The sequence below is a fragment of the Podarcis muralis genome, chromosome W (genome assembly GCF_964188315.1).
Source record: "Podarcis muralis chromosome W, rPodMur119.hap1.1, whole genome shotgun sequence".
In the NCBI taxonomy this organism is placed as follows: domain Eukaryota; kingdom Metazoa; phylum Chordata; class Lepidosauria; order Squamata; family Lacertidae; genus Podarcis; species Podarcis muralis.
This window is the reverse complement of record NC_135674.1, coordinates 17,836,808-17,845,711: the sequence shown is the minus strand read 5'-3', so window position 1 is coordinate 17,845,711 and position 8,904 is coordinate 17,836,808. Positions and strand designations below refer to the sequence as shown.

The 8,904-nt window shown below is 43.8% G+C and overlaps 1 long non-coding RNA gene across 1 annotated transcript; it reads right to left on the bottom strand.

The window, feature by feature from the left end:
- Nucleotides 1-5,064: 5,064 nt before the first annotated feature.
- On the bottom strand, nt 5,065-6,702 carry LOC144326372 (uncharacterized). Its single transcript, XR_013391493.1, has 3 exons — nt 6,602-6,702; nt 5,547-5,614; nt 5,065-5,182 (listed from the first exon to the last, which is right to left on the bottom strand). It is a non-coding gene; the product is annotated as an uncharacterized LOC144326372 (long non-coding RNA).
- Between the last annotated feature and the right edge of the window lie 2,202 nt (nt 6,703-8,904).

The following is an 8,904-nucleotide window of genomic DNA, read 5'->3' as shown; positions in this document are numbered from 1 at the left end:
CCTCGCTCATAGATATATGGATTTTATCAGAGAAAAGTTTTCTGGTGATCAGCCGGACGTAGGAATAGTCCCACGTGATCCTATTACCTGTTTGAACTCTTTTTCTTGCCTGATAGAAGTTTTAACTCGCTTTTTTACTTCTCCTACCTATGGACTTAAAAAAGACTATTTTAAATTTGGCGCCCCTTGGTTCAACTCGGCTTGCAAACTAGCCAGACTCCATCTTCACACAATATACAATGACTATAAACTTTCCGGTGCTCCGGCTTTACCTCCATCTTATTCCCTGGCTAAAAAAGCATACAAACAGGCCCAGAAATCGGCCAAACGGGAATGGCATTCAAATCGTTGGCAGACTAAAATTTCTGCCTCGAAATCTCATAACTCCCGGAAATTTTGGTCCTTAATAAAGGGAAGAAACACGAAATATCCCTTAACGGTGATCCCGGCCCCAACATGGGAGCAGTTCCTGAGAAAATATTTCTCAGTGGCAGAAGCTCCGGCCACTCATTGGAGACCTTCTAATCCCCTTCCCGTCTGGCCCAATACCGACCCTGCTGAAATCCTAGAATTGATAGCTGAGCTGAAAACTGGTAAGGCCCCTGGGCCAGTTTTGGTCCCAGTTGAGGCCATAAAGCTTCATTCTGCATGGTGGGCAGGGATCTTAGCTAAAACGTTTGACGCAATAAATGCCACGGGCTTAATACCAGGAACGTGGAAGGAGGCCATTATAATTCCTATCTACAAAAAAGGCCCTCCCGGTGACCCAGGGAATTATCGGAATATCAGTCTGCTATCGTCCATTGGGAAAATATATGCCCGTTTCTTGCTGAAAAGGCTGATGAAGTGGTCAGTTGAGGCTGACCTGATTGGACATGAGCAAGCTGGATTTAGATCAAACCGATCCACAACAGACCAGGCAATTATTCTTTATCACTTAGCCCGGAAATACTCGACACCTCGACGGGGCCAACTTTGCGCAGCTTTCATAGATTTGAAAGCTGCATTTGATAGTATTCCGAGGAAATTGCTATGGGATAAACTTGCCTGCTGGGGAATAGATAGAAGGCTCCTGTGGCTTATCTCCCAACTTCATGCCGGGTCCGTGGCCAGGGTGAGATTATCCCCTGCTGGAGACCTGACTAACCCAGTGCCAGTAAATAAGGGTGTACGCCAGGGTTGTATTTTAGCGCCGCTTCTTTTTAACTTATTTATCAGTGATATGAGGAACCCATTAGCCGTCGCACAAAAATTTATCCACACCCCTCGCATAGCTGATTACCGTTGTCCTTTACTTCTCTACGCAGATGATGCGGTACTACTCTCTTACTCTAGAGTGGGTTTAAGGAGGGCATTAAAGATTTTTGCGACATATTGCCTTTCTAATCATCTGTCTATCAACCACACCAAGTCTAAAGTACTGATATTTTCAAGGAGTCGAAAACTTTATTCTTGGAAGCTGGAGGGCACGAAAATCGAACAAGTACATAAATTTAAATACTTAGGAATTTATTTTCAATATAATTTAGGGTGGAAAGCGCACATTGAATATCTTCAAAACAAGACAAAAGCCCTATCACACTCCCTCCTCCGTTTTTTCTACTCTGAGGGGGCCTTATTCATCCCTGCGGCCTTGAAAGTGTATAGCATCAAAGTGATGGCCACAATGGCCTATGCTGCACCTTTATGGGCTGCCTTTGCAAACCTCTCACCTTTAGAGACACTTCAAAGCCAATTCTTACGCCGACTTTTAAAATTACCAACATGCGTAAGTAATGCGGCCATTCGCTTAGAAATGAAGATCCCCTCAGTGGAGTTAGTCATATGGAGGAGAGTTTTGATCTATTGGATATCCCTATGGCATAAACTCCCGAACCACTATCTAATTCAATGCATGTGGCGGGATGACTTCACAAATTTGTGGTCAGGAAAAATCCATGCCAAATTGCTGTCCTATGAGATCTCGCCCACTGAATTGCTCAAACTGGATCTAAATGTGGCAAAAAGGTGTATAAATCAAAGGCTGGATGATGTGGAGCTATACCAAAATTTCGTAGCTGGTGGTGGAGCCTGCTCGCCGTTAAATTTCGGCATAACCCCTATCTACCGCGCTCCGTCCTACTTAACATCGCTTATGGCTGTGTCTCACCGTTATGCCTTCATTAGAGCTAGGTTCAATGTTTTTCCAACAAACGTGCTGAGACATAGATTCACTAAGGGCCAAGTCCCTTCAATGTGTGCTTGTGAAATGAAAACATCTGAATCTCTACATCATGTTATGTTTATCTGCCCTTTGTACAGTTCAGCCCGTGCTAGTATTCTAAACCCCATAATCCAGCCTATGGCTGACAAACCAGTAGACTTACAGCTTGCCTGGGTACTTCAAGATGTGGATCCTTATATTACCCTACAGGTTGCTAAATTCCTAACAGCCGTCCTCTCGCACAAGAGACGGAACGGAATGTTAGCTGATTATTGATAGTCACAAGAATTTTCTATAATGACATCAGATATTGTTTTTAGTGTAGTGCCAAATTTTTTAATCTTAATCTTAAACTTTTTTATGAATGGCTAATATCCGTCCTTGTGAGTGTGAACTGTGTTATACTACTTGTGGTTTGTATGAGTCCGCTGTTTTATTTGATTTGTTTTGTTGTGTTGTGCTTCATGATGGGCGTAATAGCCGAATAAACATTTGTTGTTGTTGTTGTTGTTGTTTTGGTAGGGGCTTCATCTGGATGTCAGCAGTCATCTCATTGGTGCTGCAGTAGGATAGTTCCACTATTCCATCCTGGATCATCTGGCCTATGTAGTGGTATTTAACCCCAATGTGTTTTGTTCTGGCCAGGAAATTCTCACTCTGCGTCAGCTTCAGGCAACTTTGATTGTCCTCCAGCAAGCTGGCAGGCCCTTTTCTCACCAACCCAAAGTCCTTTATGAGTTGATCAAGCCAGGCGATCTCTCTGCAGGCTTCTGTTGCTGCAACGTATTCTGATTCTGTGGAAGATAATGCTACACAGCTCTGTTTATAACTGCCCCATGCAACAGGTCCATCCCCGAACATAAAAACATGACCACTTGTTGATTTATAGTCAGCATTATCCCCAGCCCAATCTGCACCAGTATACCCAACCAACTTAGGATCTCTGACGGCTGGTAACCTTAATTTGCAATTCATGGTACCCTTCAAATATCGCACCACCCTCTTTACACCTGCCCAATCATGCTCAGTGGGAGAATTCACTTTTCTGCTAAGAATCCCCACAGCATTAGCTAAGTCAGGTCTACATGTGGTAACTAATGCTCCAACTACCGCACAATTGCACTCATTTCACACGCTAGCAAGGTTATGCTTAAAATTCTACAAGGTAGGCTCAAGCAGTATGTGGATTGAGAACTCCCAGAAGTGCAAGCTGGATTTAGAAGAGGCAGAGGAACCAGAGACCAAATTGCAAACATGCGCTGGATTATGGAGAAAGCTAGAGAGTTCCAGAAAGACATCTACTTCTGCTTCATTGACTGTGCAAAAGCCTTTGACTGTGTCGACCACAGCAAACTATGGCAAGTTCTTAAAGAAATGGGAGTGCCTGATCACCTCATCTGTCTCCTGAGAAATCTCTATGTGGGGCAAGAAGCTACAGTTAGAACTGGATATGGAACAACTGATTGGTTCAAAATTGGGAAAGGAGTACAATAAGGCTGTATATTGTCTCGATGCTTATTTAACTTATATGCAGAATACATCATGCGAAAGGCTGGGCTGGATGAATCCCAAACTGGAATTAAGATTGCCGGAAGAAATATCAACAACCTCAGATATGCAGATGACACAACCTTGATGGCAGAAAGTGAGGAGGAATTAAAGAACCTTTTAATGAGGGTGAAAGAGGAGAGTGCAAAATATGGTCTGAAGCTCAACATCAAAAAAACGAAGATCATGGCCACTGGTCCCATCACCTCCTGGCAAATAGAAGGGGAAGAAATGGAGGCAGTGAGAGATTTTACTTTTTTGGGCTCCATGATCACTGCAGATGGTGACAGCAGCCACGAAATTAAAAGACGCCTGCTTCTTGGGAGAAGGGCAATGACAGGCCTAGACAGCATCTTGAGAAGTAGAGACATCACCTTGCCAACAAAGGTCCGTATAGTTAAAGCCATGGTTTTCCCAGTAGTGATGTATGGAAGTTAGAGCTGGACCATAAAGAAGGCTGATCGCCGAAGAATTGATGCTTTTGAATTATTGTGCTGGAGGAGACTCTTGAGAGTCCCATGGACTGCAAGAAGATCAAATGCATCCATTCTTAAGGAAATCAGCCCTGAGTGCTCGCTGGAAGGACAGATCGTGAAGCTGAGGCTCCAGTACTTTGGCCACCTCATGAGAAGAGAAGACTCCCTGGAGAAGACACTGATGCTGGGAAAGATGGAGGGCACAAGGAGAAGGGGGCGACAGAGGACGAGATGGTTGGATAGTGTTTTCGAGGTTACCAGCATGAGTTTGACCAAACTGCGGGAGGTAGTGGAGGACAGAGGTGCCTGGCGTGCTCTGGTCCATGGGGTCACGAAGAGTCGGACACGACTAAACGACTAAACAACAACAACAGCTTCCCCACCACCACCCATTTGCAAAAGAGGCTCATCACTTGCTATCAGCTAACCAGGACCACTCCCAAAGACTAAAGATAAACCTAGACAATGATTTCAAACCTGTATGATTGTAGGTCCCATATAAGGCACCCTGAAAAGTATAGTTTTTCATACTATTTGAATCCACTGCACTCCTACAAAAATTAAGGCTCCTGAGGGAAGCCCTAAAACAAGATAGGTGCATAAGAAAGGTGTACATATCCTGATTTGTTTTCACTTATTTATTCCTCCAACTCTTTTCTGTCATCGCACTATATCAAACCCACTTTTACAATCAATTTAATGGTCCAAAGGACAGCTATCATCTCCCACTGTCACAACAAACACCCACAATTAGCAAGACAGGCAGCATCATTTTGGATACTAAAGGATGGGGCCAGCATTGCACAGAACATGACTTAGCAAAGGATTGTACCTTTCTCTTCTTGTCGCCTCCCAACTCAAAGTGCTTGCACCTCTTAATGGTCAGCATCCTCTTTGACCTGCAATTGGGCTCCGCACATTCAAATCTCAACACAATCTTCTTTGTGGTCTTTGCCTGAAACAGAAAATAAAGTCTATTCAGGCCCTGACAAAGGCCTATCTCAACATTTGTCCTCTACCTTCACTACAAGGAAGAAAGGGAATCAGAAAAGTGAAAATGTGAGGCAATCAGTCAGATTAGTATTCTGTGAAAATGAAAAGTGACCACAATTAAGCTGAGATCCTAAAAAGGAAGATCCAGTCCCAGAAGTTCTGATTTTTCTTTCATTCATTCATTCATTCATTCATTCATTCATTCATTCATTCATTCATATTAATTCCTGAAATAAACCCGCAACAGGAATTCTCCAGTTCCACACCAGCATACTCAGCTTCAAGTTGTACCATACAAGTTTCCATAGCCTTACAGTCAGGCTCACCTTTTTGCGGAAGATGGGCTTTGTTTGGCCACCATAGCCACTCTGCTTGCGATCATATTGCCGCTTTCCTAATGGGAAGAAATTACATCCTTCAGATAACAGTGAAGTCTACTTGAAACTCAACCCCCCTAAACACTACAAGGACACAAGAACAACCAACTTCACCATTAGGTAGGTTGGCTATCTGTGTTACTACAACATGCAACTGTTTCCTCCTGCCACACATTCTCAGAACAGCTTACCTTGCCTATTTTTCTTTTTTTGAGGTTTTGAGGTTTCACAAACCAGGTGGTGTTTATCTACTTTACTAGGATAGTGTTGTGTGATGAGGTATATGCAGGCAGAATCTTTATTTTTAAATGTTAAGGGAACCTCTGTATTCCCTTATCCCCCCCCCCCGCCCCCACATTTTGTATGGGTTATGCACATAAAGGCCAACACTGCAAAGTAAAAGCAAAATCCACTTAATGAAGTAGAACACTTCATGTCTTCACGACATGAGCTGATTCCGTATTTCCCACATGGCACAATGCTCTGTACTCCTCCCGCATTTCCTTAAATTAATGAAAGATATGCTCAAATACCGTTTTACAGATGGCAATCCAAGTTTCAAAAAAAGTACCATTTCTACAATATTGCAGGCATGCTCTTTGTGATTCCAAGAAATTGAGAGTACAGTGGTGCCCCGCAAGACGAACGCCTCGCAAGACGGAAAACCCGCTAGACGAAAGGGTTTTCCGTTTTGGAGGCACTTCGCAAAACGAATTTCCCTATGGGGTTGCTTCGCAAGACGAAAAAATCTTGCGCGTCCCCGCGGTTTTTTTCCGCTTCCCCCCCCCTTTTCCTAAGCCGCCAAGCCGCCTATCAGCTGTTCCGCTGATAACCCGCTTAACAGCTGATCGTGAAAAGCCGCTAGACCGCTGTAGCGCTAATCCGCTAAGCTGTCAATGGGCTTGCTTCGCAAGACGAAAAAACCGCTAGACGAAGAGAATCGCGGAACGGATTCTTTTCGTCTTGCGAGTCACCACTGTAAAATGTATAGTTCTGCAACTTACCCTGAGCATACAAAGATTCCTTGCCCTTCTTGTACTGGGTTACTTTGTGGGGCTGGTGCTTCCCACACTTCTTGCAGTAAGTCCTGCAGGTTTTGGGGATGTTCACCTGGCAAAGAAGAGCAAGTTAAGTTTTACAGCAATAAGTGTGTCTCCTTAGCTTTGCATGCAACCATGTGATTATATCCTGGTAACTAGATAATTAGCATACCATGTGGTCAGGCAGAGTAAGATGTCCCTTAACAGGAAAAGCCACCTAGCGAAAATGCATACAAGGGGGCCAAGGTTCAATTCTAGGGCTTCCCCAGTTGAAAAGGATTTAAAGCAGCAGGAAAATACTTCTCTAAGACCTTGGTCAGGTCAGTTCATCGAAGACCTTGGTCAGTTCATTGAAGTATAAGAAATGAGAGATGTTTAATAGCTTTATGAAAGCCACTACCTTTCAAGCCTTAGCAAGTCAGGAGAATAACACGTAGTACAAGTAGATTCAGAGCTGATGAAGCCGAAAGTTCGCTCAGTTGAGGATATGCCTGGAAGTGAAAGGAAATAAAGGCTTGACGTATCTTGCTTTGCATGTTATGAGTCTGTCTCATATATTAGTTTCACCTTTTAAGTTGAATTACTGAAATAAATGAACTTTTCCATGATATTCTAATTTTCCGAGTTTCACCTGTATTCTTACCATCTCATTTTTGACCACATCCAACTTACCAAGGTTCATGTTTCTAACATTCCAGGTTCCTATGCAATATTTTTCTTTACAGCATTGGACTTTCCTTTTGCTTCCAGGCATATCCGCAACTGAGCGTCCTTTCGGCTTTGGCCCAGCCGCTTCATCAGCTCTGGATCTACTTGTACTTGTCCTCCGCTCTTCCCCAGTAGCATGTTGGACGCCTTCCGACCTGAGGGACTCATCTTCCAGCGTCATAACTTTTATATGCCTGTTGTCTTTGTCCATGGAGTTTTCTGGGCAGGGATACTGGAGTGGCTTGCCAGTTCCTCCTCCAGGTGGATAACATTTGGTCAAAACTCTCCACTATGACCTGTTCATCTTGGGTGCCCTGCTCAGCATAGTTCATAGCTTCTCTGAGTTATTCAAGCCCCTTCACCATGGCAAGGCAGTGATCCATGAAGGGGTTATTTGTTATAATTGTGATATTATGGCGTACAGCTGAAGAAATCCCCAAATTAACAATCTCAGAAAATTAGAATATTAAATGAAATTAGCAAAACAAGGATTGCAAATAGAGCAATATTGGACCTCTCAGAAGTAGAAGCATGCATATGTACTCAGTACTTGGTCTGGGCCCCTTTTGCATCAATTACTGCCTCAATGTGCCATGGCATGGATGCTATCAGCCTGTGGCACTGCTGAGATGTTATGGAATACCAGGATGCTTCAATAGCAGCCTTCAGCTCTTCCCCATTGCTCGGTCTCATGTCTCTCATCTTTCTCTGTGGAAGGAAGCATGAAGTGCTCCAAAATCTCCTGGTAGACGGCTCCCCAAATCAACACAGACTGTGGAAACTTCACACTGGACTTCAAGCATCTGGCATTGTGTTCCTCCCCATTCTTCCTCCAGACTCTGGGTCCTTGGTTTCCAAATGAGATGCAAAAGCTGCTCTCATCAGAAAAGAAATTTGGGGAGCCATGTCATCAGCTGGTGTTGGTCCACTGTGCTTCATTAAGTCCAGGGTCAACGCAGCCGTCTACCAGGAGATTTTGGAGCACTTCATGCTTCCTTCCGCAGACAAACTTTATGGGGATGCTGACTTCATTTTCCAGCAGGACTTTGGCACCTGCCCACACTGCCAAAAGTACCAAAACCTGGTTCAATGCCCATGGGATAACTGTGCTTGATTGGCCAGCAAACTCGCCTGACCTGAACCCCATAGAGAATCTATGGGGCATTGCCAAGAGAAAGATGAGAGACATGAGACCGAGCAATGCGAAAAAGCTGAAGGCTGCTATTGAATCATCCTGGTATTCCATAACATCTCAGCAGAGCCACAGGCTGATAGCATCCATGCCACGCCACATTGAGGTAGTAATTGATGCAAAAGGGGCCCAAACCAAGTACTGAGTACATATGCATCCTTCTACTTCTGAGAGGTCCAATATTGCTCTATTTGCAGTCCTTGTTTTGCTGATTTCATTTACTATTCTAATTTTCTGAGATTATTACTTTGGGGTTTTCACCAGCTGTATGCCATGATCATCACAATTATAACAAATAAAGGCTTGACATATCTCGCTTTGCATGAGTCTATCTCATATATTAATTTCACCTTTTAAGTTGAATTAC